Source organism: Chiloscyllium plagiosum, unplaced genomic scaffold (genome assembly GCF_037043375.1).
Source record: "Chiloscyllium plagiosum isolate Xiang-an unplaced genomic scaffold, Cpla_swu_hap1 HiC_scaffold_40, whole genome shotgun sequence".
Lineage (NCBI taxonomy): Eukaryota > Metazoa > Chordata > Chondrichthyes > Orectolobiformes > Hemiscylliidae > Chiloscyllium > Chiloscyllium plagiosum.
Genome location: NW_028270178.1, coordinates 3701664 through 3717058, shown reverse-complemented (window position 1 = coordinate 3717058; position 15395 = coordinate 3701664).

Genomic DNA, 15395 nt, shown 5'->3' with positions numbered 1-15395 from the left:
GACATTTCAGAAAGAGAGACAGGGAGCGAGAGGGAGAGCGAGAGAGAGATACAGTGACATTTCAGAAAGAGAGACAGGGAGCGAGAGGGAGACCGAGAGAGAGATACAGTGACATTTCAGAAAGAGAGACAGGGAGCGAGAGGGAGAGCGAGGGAGAGATACATTGACATTTCAGAAAGAGAGACAGGGAGCGAGAGGGAGTGCGAGAGAGAGATACAGTGACATTTCAGAAAGAGAGACAGGGAGCGAGAGGGAGAGCGAGAGAGAGATACAGTGACATTTCAGAAAGAGAGACAGGGAGCGAGAGGGAGAGCGAGAGAGAGATACAGTGACATTTCAGAAAGAGAGACAGGGAGCGAGAGGGAGAGCGAGAGAGAGATACAGTGACATATCAGAAAGAGAGACAGGGAGCGAGAGGGAGAGCAAGAGAGAGATACAGTGACATTTCAGAAAGAGAGACAGGGAGCGAGAGGGAGAGCGAGAGAGAGATACAGTGACATTTCAGAATGAGAGACAGGTCGCGAGAGGGAGAGCGAGAGAGAGATACAGTGACATTTCAGAAAGAGAGATAGGGTGCGAGAGGGAGAGTGAGGGAGAGATACAGTGACATTTCAGAAAGAGAGACAGGTCGCGAGAGGGAGAGCGAGAGAGAGATACAGTGACATTTCAGAAAGAGAGATAGGGTGCGAGAGGGAGAGTGAGGGAGAGATACAGTGACATTTCAGAAAGAGAGACAGGGAGCGAGAGGGAGAGCGAGAGAGAGATACAGTGACATTTCAGAAAGAGAGACAGGGAGCGAGAGGGAGAGCGAGAGAGAGATACAGTGACATATCAGAAAGAGAGACAGGGAGCGAGAGGGAGAGCAAGAGAGAGATACAGTGACATTTCAGAAAGAGAGACAGGGAGCGAGAGGGAGAGCGAGAGAGAGGTACAGTGACATTTCAGAAAGAGAGACAGGGAGCGAGAGGGAGAACGAGAGAGATACAGTGACATTTCAGAATGAGAGACAGGTCGCGAGAGGGAGAGCGAGAGAGAGATACAGTGACATTTCAGAAAGAGAGATAGGGTGCGAGAGGGAGAGTGAGGGAGAGATACAGTGACATTTCAGAAAGAGAGACAGGGAGCGAGAGGGAGAGCGAGAGAGAGATACAGTGACATTTCAGAAAGAGAGACAGGGAGCGAGAGGGAGAGCGAGAGAGAGATACAGTGACATATCAGAAAGAGAGACAGGGAGCGAGAGGGAGAGCAAGAGAGAGATACAGTGACATTTCAGAAAGAGAGACAGGGAGCGAGAGGGAGAGCGAGAGAGAGGTACAGTGACATTTCAGAAAGAGAGACAGGGAGCGAGAGGGAGAACGAGAGAGATACAGTGACATTTCAGAAAGAGTGACAGGGAGCGAGAGGGAGAGCGAGGGAGAGATACAGTGATATTTCAGAAAGAGAGACAGGGAGCGAGAGGGAGAGCGAGAGAGATACAGTGACATTTCAGAAAGAGAGACAGGGAGCCAGAGGGAGAGCGAGAGAGAGATACAGTGACATTTCAGGAAGAGAGACAGGGAGGGAGAGGGAGAGCGAGAGAGATACAGTGACATTTCAGAAAGAGAGACAGGGAGAGAGAGGGAGAGCGAGAGAGAGATACAGTGACATTTCAGAAAGAGAGACAGGGAGCGAGAGGGAGAGCGAGAGAGAGATACATTGACATTTCAGAAAGAGAGACAGGGAGAGAGAGGGAGAGCGAGAGAGAGATACAGTGACATTTCAGAAAGAGAGACAGGGAGCGAGAGGGAGAGCGAGAGAGAGATACAGTGACATTTCAGAAAGAGAGACAGGGAGAGAGAGGGAGAGCGAGAGAGAGATACAGTGACATTTCAGAAAGAGAGACAGGGAGCGAGAGGGAGAGCGAGAGAGAGATACATTGACATTTCAGAAAGAGAGACAGGGAGAGAGAGGGAGAGCGAGAGAGAGATACAGTGACATTTCAGAAAGAGAGACAGGGAGCGAGAGGGAGAGCGAGAGAGAGATACAGTGACATTTCAGAAAGAGAGATAGGGAGCGAGAGGGAGAGTGAGGGAGAGATACAGTGACATTTCAGAAAGAGAGTCAGGGAGCGAGAGGGAGAGCGAGAGAGAGATACAGTGACATTTCAGAAAGAGAGACAGGGAGCGAGAGGGAGAGCGAGAGAGAGATACAGTGACATTTCAGAAAGAGAGACAGGGAGCGAGAGGGAGAGCGAGAGAGAGATACAGTGACATTTCAGAAAGAGAGACGGGAGCGAGAGGGAGAGCGAGAGAGAGATACAGTGACATTTCAGAAAGAGAGTCAGGGAGCGAGAGGGAGAGCCAGAGAGAGGTACAGTGACATTTCAGAAAGAGAGACAGGGAGCGAGAGGGAGAGCGGGAGAGAGATCCAGTGACATTTCAGGAAGAGAGACAGGGAGCGAGAGGGAGAGCGAGAGAGAGATACAGTGACATTTCAGAAAGAGAGACAGGGAGGGAGAGCGAGGGACAGATACAGTGACATTTCAGAAAGAGAGACTGGGAGCGAGAGGGAGAGCGAGGGAGAGATACATTGACATTTCAGAAAGAGAGACAGGGAGCGAGAGGGAGTGCGAGAGAGAGATACAGTGACATTTCAGAAAGTGAGACAGGGAGAGAGAGGGAGAGCGAGAGAGAGATACAGTGACATTTCAGAAAGAGAGACAGGCAGCGAGAGGGAGAGCGAGAGAGAGATACAGTGACATTTCAGAAAGAGAGACAGGGAGGGAGAGCGAGGGACAGATACAGTGACATTTCAGAAAGAGAGACAGGGAGCGAGAGGGAGAGCGAGGGAGAGATACATTGACATTTCAGAAAGAGAGACAGGGAGCGAGAGGGAGTGCGAGAGAGAGATACAGTGACATGTCAGAAAGAGAGACAGGGAGCGAGAGGGAGAGTGAGGGAGAGATACAGTGACATTTCAGAAAGAGAGACAGGGAGCGAGAGGGAGAGCGAGAGAGAGATACAGTGACATTTCAGAAAGAGAGACAGGGAGCGAGAGGGAGAGCGAGAGAGAGATACAGTGACATTTCAGAAAGAGAGACAGGGAGCGAGAGGGAGAGGGAGGGAGAGATACAGTGACATTTCAGAAAGAGACAGGGAGAGAGAGGGAGAGCGAGAGAGAGATACAGTGACATTTCAGAAAGAGAGACAGGGAGCGAGAGGGAGAGCGAGCGAGAGATCCAGTGACATTTCAGGAAGAGAGACAGGGAGAGAGAGGGAGAGCGAGAGAGAGATACAGTGACATTTCAGAAAGAGAGATAGGGAGCGAGAGGGAGAGTGAGGGAGAGATACAGTGACATTTCAGAAAGAGAGATAGGGAGCGAGAGGGAGAGTGAGGGAGAGATACAGTGACATTTCAGAAAGAGAGACAGCGAGCGAGAGGGAGAGCGAGAGATAGAGATACAGTGACATTTCAGAAAGAGAGACAGGGAGCGAGAGGGAGAGCGAGAGAGATACAGGGACATTTCAGAAAGAGAGACAGGGAGAGAGAGGGAGAGCGAGAGAGAGATACAGTGACATTTCAGAAAGAGAGACAGGGAGCGAGAGGGAGAGCGAGAGAGAGATACAGTGACATTTCAGAAAGAGAGATAGGGAGCGAGAGGGAGAGCGAGTGAGAGATACAGTGACATTTCAGAAAGAGAGATAGGGAGCGAGAGGGAGAGTGAGGGAGAGATACAGTGACATTTCAGAAAGAGAGACAGCGAGCGAGAGGGAGAGCGAGAGATAGAGATACAGTGACATTTCAGAAAGAGAGACAGGGAGCGAGAGGGAGAGCGAGAGAGAGATACAGTGACATTTCAGAAAGAGAGACAGGGAGCGAGAGGGAGAGCGAGGGAGAGATACAGTGACATTTCAGAAAGAGAGACAGGGAGCGAGAGAGAGATACAGAGACATTTCAGAAAGAGAGACAGGGAGCGAGCGGGAGACCGAGAGAGAGATACAGTGACATTTCAGGAAGAGAGACAGGGAGCGAGAGGGAGAGCGAGAGAGAGACAGTGACATTTCAGAAAGAGAGACAGGGAGCGAGAGGGAGAGCGAGAGAGAGATACAGTGACATTTCAGAAAGAGAGACAGGGAGCGAGAGGGAGAGCGAGGGAGAGATACAGTGACATTTCAGAAAGAGAGACAGGGAGCGAGAGGGAGAGCGAGGGAGAGATACAGTGACATTTCAGAAAGAGAGACAGGGAGCGAGAGGGAGAGCGAGGGAGAGATACAGTGACATTTCAGAAAGAGAGACAGGGAGCGAGAGGGAGAGCGAGAGAGATACAGTGACATTTCAGAAAGAGAGACAGGGAGCGAGAGGGAGAGCGAGAGAGAGAAAAAGTGACATTTCAGAAAGAGAGACAGGGAGCGATAGGGAGAGCGAGAGAGAGATACAGTGACATTTCAGAAAGAGAGACAGGGAGCGAGAGGGAGACCGAGAGAGAGATACAGTGACATTTCAGAAAGAGAGACAGGGAGCGAGAGGGAGAGCGAGGGAGAGATACAGTGACATTTCAGAAAGAGAGACAGGGAGCGAGAGAGAGATACAGAGACATTTCAGAAAGAGAGACAGGGAGCGAGCGGGAGACCGAGAGAGAGATACAGTGACATTTCAGGAAGAGAGACAGGGAGCGAGAGGGAGAGCGAGAGAGAGACAGTGACATTTCAGAAAGAGAGACAGGGAGCGAGAGGGAGAGCGAGAGAGAGATACAGTGACATTTCAGAAAGAGAGACAGGGAGCGAGAGGGAGAGCGAGGGAGAGATACAGTGACATTTCAGAAAGAGAGACAGGGAGCGAGAGGGAGAGCGAGGGAGAGATACAGTGACATTTCAGAAAGAGAGACAGGGAGCGAGAGGGAGAGCGAGGGAGAGATACAGTGACATTTCAGAAAGAGAGACAGGGAGCGAGAGGGAGAGCGAGAGAGATACAGTGACATTTCAGAAAGAGAGACAGGGAGCGAGAGGGAGAGCGAGAGAGAGATACAGTGACATTTCAGAAAGAGAGACAGGGAGCGATAGGGAGAGCGAGAGAGAGATACAGTGACATTTCAGAAAGAGAGACAGGGAGCGAGAGGGAGACCGAGAGAGAGATACAGTGACATTTCAGGAAGAGAGACAGGGAGCGAGAGGGAGAGCGAGAGAGAGACAGTGACATTTCAGAAAGAGAGACAGGGAGCGAGAGGGAGAGCGAGAGAGAGATACAGTGACATTTCAGAAAGAGAGACAGGGAGCGAGAGGGAGAGCGAGAGAGAGATACAGTGACATTTCAGAAAGAGAGACAGGGAGCGAGAGGGAGAGCGAGAGAGATACAGTGACATTTCAGAAAGAGAGACAGGGAGCGAAATGGAGAGCGAGGGAGAGATACAGTGACATTTCAGAAAGAGAGTCAGGGAGCGAGAGGGAGAGCGAGAGAGAGATACAGTGACATTTCAGAAAGAGAGACAGGGAGCGAGAGGGAGAGCGAGGGAGAGATACAGTGACATATCAGAAAGAGAGACAGGGAGCGAGAGGGAGAGCGAGAGAGAGATACAGTGACATTTCAGAAAGAGAGACAGGGAGCGAGAGGGAGAGCGAGAGAGAGATACAGTGACATTTCAGAAAGAGAGACAGGGAGCGAGAGGGAGAGCGAGAGAGAGATACAGTGACATTTCAGAAAGAGAGACAGGGAGCGAGAGGGAGAGCGAGAGAGAGATACAGTGACATTTCAGAAAGAGAGACAGGGAGCGAGAGGGAGAGCGAGGGAGAGATACATTGACATTTCAGAAAGAGAGACAGGGAGCGAGAGGGAGTGCGAGAGAGAGATACAGTGACATTTCAGAAAGAGAGACAGGGAGCGAGAGGGAGAGCGAGAGAGAGATACAGTGACATTTCAGGAAGAGTGACAGGGAGCGAGAGGGAGAGCGATAGAGATACAGTGACATGTCAGAATGAGAGACAGGTCGCGAGAGGGAGAGCGAGAGAGAGATACAGTGACATTTCAGAAAGAGAGATAGGGTGCGAGAGGGAGAGTGAGGGAGAGATACAGTGACATTTCAGAAAGAGAGACAGGGAGCGAGAGGGAGAGCGAGAGAGAGATACAGTGACATTTCAGAAAGAGAGACAGGGAGCGAGAGGGAGAGCGAGAGAGAGATACAGTGACATATCAGAAAGAGAGACAGGGAGCGAGAGGGAGAGCAAGAGAGAGATACAGTGACATTTCAGAAAGAGAGACAGGGAGCGAGAGGGAGAGCGAGAGAGAGGTACAGTGACATTTCAGAAAGAGAGACAGGGAGCGAGAGGGAGAACGAGAGAGATACAGTGACATTTCAGAAAGAGTGACAGGGAGCGAGAGGGAGAGCGAGGGAGAGATACAGTGATATTTCAGAAAGAGAGACAGGGAGCGAGAGGGAGAGCGAGAGAGATACAGTGACATTTCAGAAAGAGAGACAGGGAGCCAGAGGGAGAGCGAGAGAGAGATACAGTGACATTTCAGGAAGAGAGACAGGGAGCGAGAGGGAGAGCGAGGGAGAGATACAGTGACATTTCAGAAAGAGAGACAGGGAGAGAGAGGGAGAGCGAGAGAGAGATACAGTGACATTTCAGAAAGAGAGACAGGGAGGGAGAGGGAGAGCGAGAGAGATACAGTGACATTTCAGAAAGAGAGACAGGGAGAGAGAGGGAGAGCGAGAGAGAGATACAGTGACATTTCAGAAAGAGAGACAGGGAGCGAGAGGGAGAGCGAGAGAGAGATACATTGACATTTCAGAAAGAGAGACAGGGAGAGAGAGGGAGAGCGAGAGAGAGATACAGTGACATTTCAGAAAGAGAGACAGGGAGCGAGAGGGAGAGCGAGAGAGAGATACAGTGACATTTCAGAAAGAGAGACAGGGAGAGAGAGGGAGAGCGAGAGAGAGATACAGTGACATTTCAGAAAGAGAGACAGGGAGCGAGAGGGAGAGCGAGAGAGAGATACATTGACATTTCAGAAAGAGAGACAGGGAGAGAGAGGGAGAGCGAGAGAGAGATACAGTGACATTTCAGAAAGAGAGACAGGGAGCGAGAGGGAGAGCGAGAGAGAGATACAGTGACATTTCAGAAAGAGAGATAGGGAGCGAGAGGGAGAGTGAGGGAGAGATACAGTGACATTTCAGAAAGAGAGTCAGGGAGCGAGAGGGAGAGCGAGAGAGAGATACAGTGACATTTCAGAAAGAGAGACAGGGAGCGAGAGGGAGAGCGAGAGAGAGATACAGTGACATTTCAGAAAGAGAGACAGGGAGCGAGAGGGAGAGCGAGAGAGAGATACAGTGACATTTCAGAAAGAGAGACGGGAGCGAGAGGGAGAGCGAGAGAGAGATACAGTGACATTTCAGAAAGAGAGTCAGGGAGCGAGAGGGAGAGCCAGAGAGAGGTACAGTGACATTTCAGAAAGAGAGACAGGGAGCGAGAGGGAGAGCGGGAGAGAGATCCAGTGACATTTCAGGAAGAGAGACAGGGAGCGAGAGTGAGAGCGAGAGAGATACAGTGACATTTCAGAAAGTGAGACAGGGAGAGAGAGGGAGAGCGAGAGAGAGATACAGTGACATTTCAGAAAGAGAGACAGGGAGTGAGAGGGAGAGCGAGAGAGAGATACAGTGACATTTCAGAAAGAGAGACAGGGAGGGAGAGCGAGGGACAGATACAGTGACATTTCAGAAAGAGAGACTGGGAGCGAGAGGGAGAGCGAGGGAGAGATACATTGACATTTCAGAAAGAGAGACAGGGAGCGAGAGGGAGTGCGAGAGAGAGATACAGTGACATGTCAGAAAGAGAGACAGGGAGCGAGAGGGAGAGTGAGGGAGAGATACAGTGACATTTCAGAAAGAGAGACAGGGAGCGAGAGGGAGAGCGAGAGAGAGATACAGTGACATTTCAGAAAGAGAGACAGGGAGCGAGAGGGAGAGCGAGAGAGAGATACAGTGACATTTCAGAAAGAGAGACAGGGAGCGAGAGGGAGAGGGAGGGAGAGATACAGTGACATTTCAGAAAGAGACAGGGAGAGAGAGGGAGAGCGAGAGAGAGATACAGTGACATTTCAGAAAGAGAGACAGGGAGCGAGAGGGAGAGCGAGAGAGAGATACAGTGACATTTCAGGAAGAGTGACAGGGAGCGAGAGGGAGAGCGATAGAGATACAGTGACATGTCAGAATGAGAGACAGGTCGCGAGAGGGAGAGCGAGAGAGAGATACAGTGACATTTCAGAAAGAGAGACAGGGAGCGAGAGGGAGAGCGAGCGAGAGATCCAGTGACATTTCAGGAAGAGAGACAGGGAGCGAGAGGGAGAGCGAGAGAGATACAGGGACATTTCAGAAAGAGAGACAGGGAGAGAGAGGGAGAGCGAGAGAGAGATACAGTGACATTTCAGAAAGAGAGACAGGGAGCGAGAGGGAGAGCGAGAGAGAGATACAGTGACATTTCAGAAAGAGAGATAGGGAGCGAGAGGGAGAGCGAGTGAGAGATACAGTGACATTTCAGAAAGAGAGATAGGGAGCGAGAGGGAGAGTGAGGGAGAGATACAGTGACATTTCAGAAAGAGAGACAGCGAGCGAGAGGGAGAGCGAGAGATAGAGATACAGTGACATTTCAGAAAGAGAGACAGGGAGCGAGAGGGAGAGCGAGAGAGAGATACAGTGACATTTCAGAAAGAGAGACAGGGAGCGAGAGGGAGAGCGAGGGAGAGATACAGTGACATTTCAGAAAGAGAGACAGGGAGCGAGAGAGAGATACAGAGACATTTCAGAAAGAGAGACAGGGAGCGAGCGGGAGACCGAGAGAGAGATACAGTGACATTTCAGGAAGAGAGACAGGGAGCGAGAGGGAGAGCGAGAGAGAGACAGTGACATTTCAGAAAGAGAGACAGGGAGCGAGAGGGAGAGCGAGAGAGAGATACAGTGACATTTCAGAAAGAGAGACAGGGAGCGAGAGGGAGAGCGAGGGAGAGATACAGTGACATTTCAGAAAGAGAGACAGGGAGCGAGAGGGAGAGCGAGGGAGAGATACAGTGACATTTCAGAAAGAGAGACAGGGAGCGAGAGGGAGAGCGAGGGAGAGATACAGTGACATTTCAGAAAGAGAGACAGGGAGCGAGAGGGAGAGCGAGAGAGATACAGTGACATTTCAGAAAGAGAGACAGGGAGCGAGAGGGAGAGCGAGAGAGAGATACAGTGACATTTCAGAAAGAGAGACAGGGAGCGATAGGGAGAGCGAGAGAGAGATACAGTGACATTTCAGAAAGAGAGACAGGGAGCGAGAGGGAGACCGAGAGAGAGATACAGTGACATTTCAGGAAGAGAGACAGGGAGCGAGAGGGAGAGCGAGAGAGAGACAGTGACATTTCAGAAAGAGAGACAGGGAGCGAGAGGGAGAGCGAGAGAGAGATACAGTGACATTTCAGAAAGAGAGACAGGGAGCGAGAGGGAGAGCGAGAGAGAGATACAGTGACATTTCAGAAAGAGAGACAGGGAGCGAGAGGGAGAGCGAGAGAGATACAGTGACATTTCAGAAAGAGAGACAGGGAGCGAGATGGAGAGCGAGGGAGAGATACAGTGACATTTCAGAAAGAGAGTCAGGGAGCGAGAGGGAGAGCGAGAGAGAGATACAGTGACATTTCAGAAAGAGAGACAGGGAGCGAGAGGGAGAGCGAGGGAGAGATACAGTGACATATCAGAAAGAGAGACAGGGAGCGAGAGGGAGAGCGAGAGAGAGATACAGTGACATTTCAGAAAGAGAGACAGGGAGCGAGAGGGAGAGCGAGAGAGAGATACAGTGACATTTCAGAAAGAGAGACAGGGAGCGAGAGGGAGAGCGAGAGAGAGATACAGTGACATTTCAGGAAGAGTGACAGGGAGCGAGAGGGAGAGCGATAGAGATACAGTGACATGTCAGAATGAGAGACAGGGAGCGAGAGGGAGAGCGAGAGAGAGATACAGTGACATTTCAGAAAGAGAGATAGGGTGCGAGAGGGAGAGTGAGGGAGAGATACAGTGACATTTCAGAAAGAGAGACAGGGAGCGAGAGGGAGAGCGAGAGAGAGATACAGTGACATTTCAGAAAGAGAGACAGGGAGCGAGAGGGAGAGCGAGAGAGAGATACAGTGACATTTCAGAAAGAGAGACAGGGAGCGAGAGGGAGAGGGAGGGAGAGATACAGTGACATTTCAGAAAGAGAGACAGGGAGAGAGAGGGAGAGCGAGAGAGAGATACAGTGACATTTCAGAAAGAGAGACAGGGAGCGAGAGGGAGAGCGAGAGAGAGATACAGTGACATTTCAGGAAGAGTGACAGGGAGCGAGAGGGAGAGCGATAGAGATACAGTGACATGTCAGAATGAGAGACAGGTCGCGAGAGGGAGAGCGAGAGAGAGATACAGTGACATTTCAGAAAGAGAGATAGGGTGCGAGAGGGAGAGTGAGGGAGAGATACAGTGACATTTCAGAAAGAGAGACAGGGAGCGAGAGGGAGAGCGAGAGAGAGATACAGTGACATTTCAGAAAGAGAGACAGGGAGCGAGAGGGAGAGCGAGAGAGAGATACAGTGACATATCAGAAAGAGAGACAGGGAGCGAGAGGGAGAGCAAGAGAGAGATACAGTGACATTTCAGAAAGAGAGACAGGGAGCGAGAGGGAGAGCGAGAGAGAGGTACAGTGACATTTCAGAAAGAGAGACAGGGAGCGAGAGGGAGAACGAGAGAGATACAGTGACATTTCAGAAAGAGTGACAGGGAGCGAGAGGGAGAGCGAGGGAGAGATACAGTGATATTTCAGAAAGAGAGACAGGGAGCGAGAGGGAGAGCGAGAGAGATACAGTGACATTTCAGAAAGTAGAGACAGGGAGCGAGAGGGAGAGCGAGAGAGAGATACAGTGACATTTCAGGAAGAGAGACAGGGAGGGAGAGGGAGAGCGAGAGAGATACAGTGACATTTCAGAAAGAGAGACAGGGAGAGAGAGGGAGAGCGAGAGAGAGATACAGTGACATTTCAGAAAGAGAGACAGGGAGCGAGAGGGAGAGCGAGAGAGAGATACATTGACATTTCAGAAAGAGAGACAGGGAGAGAGAGGGAGAGCGAGAGAGAGATACAGTGACATTTCAGAAAGAGAGACAGGGAGCGAGAGGGAGAGCGAGAGAGAGATACAGTGACATTTCAGAAAGAGAGACAGGGAGAGAGAGGGAGAGCGAGAGAGAGATACAGTGACATTTCAGAAAGAGAGACAGGGAGCGAGAGGGAGAGCGAGAGAGAGATACATTGACATTTCAGAAAGAGAGACAGGGAGAGAGAGGGAGAGCGAGAGAGAGATACAGTGACATTTCAGAAAGAGAGACAGGGAGCGAGAGAGAGAGCGAGAGAGAGATACAGTGACATTTCAGAAAGAGAGACAGGGAGCGAGAGGGAGAGCGAGAGAGAGATACAGTGACATTTCAGAAAGAGAGACAGGGAGCGAGAGGGAGAGCGAGAGAGAGATACAGTGACATTTCAGAAAGAGAGACAGGGAGCGAGAGGGAGAGCGAGAGAGAGATACAGTGACATTTCAGAAAGAGAGTCAGGGAGCGAGAGGGAGAGCGAGAGAGAGATACAGTGACATTTCAGAAAGAGAGACAGGGTGCGAGAGGGAGAGCGAGAGAGAGATACAGTGACATTTCAGAAAGAGAGACAGGGAGCGAGAGGGAGAGCGAGAGAGAGATACAGTGACATTTCAGAAAGAGAGACGGGAGCGAGAGGGAGAGCGAGGGAGAGATACAGTGACATTTCAGAAAGAGAGACAGGGAGCGAGAGGGAGAGCCAGAGAGAGGTACAGTGACATTTCAGAAAGAGAGACAGGGAGCGAGAGGGAGAGCGGGAGAGAGATCCAGTGACATTTCAGGAAGAGAGACAGGGAGCGAGAGGGAGAGCGAGAGAGAGATACAGTGACATTTCAGAAAGAGAGACAGGGAGCGAGAGGGAGAGCGAGAGAGAGATACAGTGACATTTCAGAAAGAGAGACAGGGAGCGAGAGGGAGAGCGAGAGAGAGATACAGTGACATTTCAGAAAGTGAGACAGGGAGAGAGAGGGAGAGCGAGAGAGAGATACAGTGACATTTCAGAAAGAGAGACAGGGAGCGAGAGGGAGAGCGAGAGAGAGATACAGTGACATTTCAGAAAGAGAGACAGGGAGCGAGAGGGAGAGCGAGAGAGAGATACAGTGACATTTCAGAAAGAGAGACAGGGAGGGAGAGCGAGGGACAGATACAGTGACATTTCAGAAAGAGAGACTGGGAGCGAGAGGGAGAGCGAGGGAGAGATACATTGACATTTCAGAAAGAGAGACAGGGAGCGAGAGGGAGTGCGAGAGAGAGATACAGTGACATTTCAGAAAGAGAGACAGGGAGCGAGAGGGAGAGGGAGGGAGAGATACAGTGACATTTCAGAAAGAGAGACAGGGAGAGAGAGGGAGAGCGAGAGAGAGATACAGTGACATTTCAGAAAGAGAGACAGGGAGCGAGAGGGAGAGCGAGAGAGAGATACAGTGACATTTCAGGAAGAGTGACAGGGAGCGAGAGGGAGAGCGATAGAGATACAGTGACATGTCAGAATTAGAGACATGTCGCGAGAGGGAGAGCGAGAGAGAGATACAGTGACATTTCAGAAAGAGAGATAGGGTGCGAGAGGGAGAGTGAGGGAGAGATACAGTGACATTTCAGAAAGAGAGACAGGGAGCGAGAGGGAGAGCGAGAGAGAGATACAGTGACATTTCAGAAAGAGACACAGGGAGCGAGAGGGAGAGCGAGAGAGAGATACAGTGACATATCAGAAAGAGAGACAGGGAGCGAGAGGGAGAGCAAGAGAGAGATACAGTGACATTTCAGAAAGAGAGACAGGGAGCGAGAGGGAGAGCGAGAGAGAGGTACAGTGACATTTCAGATAGAGAGACAGGGAGCGAGAGGGAGAACGAGAGAGATACAGTGACATTTCAGAAAGAGTGACAGGGAGCGAGAGGGAGAGCGAGGGAGAGATACAGTGATATTTCAGAAAGAGAGACAGGGAGCGAGAGGGAGAGCGAGAGAGATACAGTGACATTTCAGAAAGAGAGACAGGGAGCGAGAGGGAGAGCGAGAGAGAGATACAGTGACATTTCAGGAAGAGAGACAGGGAGGGAGAGGGAGAGCGAGAGAGATACAGTGACATTTCAGAAAGAGAGACAGGGAGAGAGAGGGAGAGCGAGAGAGAGATACAGTGACATTTCAGAAAGAGAGACAGGGAGCGAGAGGGAGAGCGAGAGAGAGATACATTGACATTTCAGAAAGAGAGACAGGGAGAGAGAGGGAGAGCGAGAGAGAGATACAGTGACATTTCAGAAAGAGAGACAGGGAGCGAGAGGGAGAGCGAGAGAGAGATACAGTGACATTTCAGAAAGAGAGACAGGGAGAGAGAGGGAGAGCGAGAGAGAGATACAGTGACATTTCAGAAAGAGAGACAGGGAGCGAGAGGGAGAGCGAGAGAGAGATACATTGACATTTCAGAAAGAGAGACAGGGAGAGAGAGGGAGAGCGAGAGAGAGATACAGTGACATTTCAGAAAGAGAGACAGGGAGCGAGAGGGAGAGCGAGAGAGAGATACAGTGACATTTCAGAAAGAGAGATAGGGAGCGAGAGGGAGAGTGAGGGAGAGATACAGTGACATTTCAGAAAGAGAGTCAGGGAGCGAGAGGGAGAGCGAGAGAGAGATACAGTGACATTTCAGAAAGAGAGACAGGGAGCGAGAGGGAGAGCGAGAGAGAGATACAGTGACATTTCAGAAAGAGAGACAGGGAGCGAGAGGGAGAGCGAGAGAGAGATACAGTGACATTTCAGAAAGAGAGACGGGAGCGAGAGGGAGAGCGAGAGAGAGATACAGTGACATTTCAGAAAGAGAGTCAGGGAGCGAGAGGGAGAGCCAGAGAGAGGTACAGTGACATTTCAGAAAGAGAGACAGGGAGCGAGAGGGAGAGCGGGAGAGAGATCCAGTGACATTTCAGGAAGAGAGACAGGGAGCGAGAGGGAGAGCGAGGGAGAGATACAGTGACATTTCAGAAAGTGAGACAGGGAGAGAGAGGGAGAGCGAGAGAGAGATACAGTGACATTTCAGAAAGAGAGACAGGGAGCGAGAGGGAGAGCGAGAGAGAGATACAGTGACATTTCAGAAAGAGAGACAGGGAGGGAGAGCGAGGGACAGATACAGTGACATTTCAGAAAGAGAGACTGGGAGCGAGAGGGAGAGCGAGGGAGAGATACATTGACATTTCAGAAAGAGAGACAGGGAGCGAGAGGGAGTGCGAGAGAGAGATACAGTGACATGTCAGAAAGAGAGACAGGGAGCGAGAGGGAGAGTGAGGGAGAGATACAGTGACATTTCAGAAAGAGAGACAGGGAGCGAGAGGGAGAGCGAGAGAGAGATACAGTGACATTTCAGAAAGAGAGACAGGGAGCGAGAGGGAGAGCGAGAGAGAGATACAGTGACATTTCAGAAAGAGAGACAGGGAGCGAGAGGGAGAGGGAGGGAGAGATACAGTGACATTTCAGAAAGAGACAGGGAGAGAGAGGGAGAGCGAGAGAGAGATACAGTGACATTTCAGAAAGAGAGACAGGGAGCGAGAGGGAGAGCGAGAGAGAGATACAGTGACATTTCAGGAAGAGTGACAGGGAGCGAGAGGGAGAGCGATAGAGATACAGTGACATGTCAGAATGAGAGACAGGTCGCGAGAGGGAGAGCGAGAGAGAGATACAGTGACATTTCAGAAAGAGAGATAGGGTGCGAGAGGGAGAGTGAGGGAGAGATACAGTGACATTTCAGAAAGAGAGACAGGGAGCGAGAGGGAGAGCGAGAGAGAGATACAGTGACATTTCAGAAAGAGAGACAGGGAGCGAGAGGGAGAGCGAGAGAGAGATACAGTGACATATCAGAAAGAGAGACAGGGAGCGAGAGGGAGAGCAAGAGAGAGATACAGTGACATTTCAGAAAGAGAGACAGGGAGCGAGAGGGAGAGCGAGAGAGAGGTACAGTGACATTTCAGAAAGAGAGACAGGGAGCGAGAGGGAGAACGAGAGAGATACAGTGACATTTCAGAAAGAGTGACAGGGAGCGAGAGGGAGAGCGAGGGAGAGATACAGTGATATTTCAGAAAGAGAGACAGGGAGCGAGAGGGAGAGCGAGAGAGATACAGTGACATTTCAGAAAGAGAGACAGGGAGCGAGAGGGAGAGCGAGAGAGAGATACAGTGACATTTCAGGAAGAGAGACAGGGAGGGAGAGGGAGAGCGAGAGAGATACAGTGACATTTCAGAAAGAGAGACAGGGAGAGAGAGGGAGAGCGAGAGAGAGATACAGTGACATTTCAGAAAGAGAGACAGGG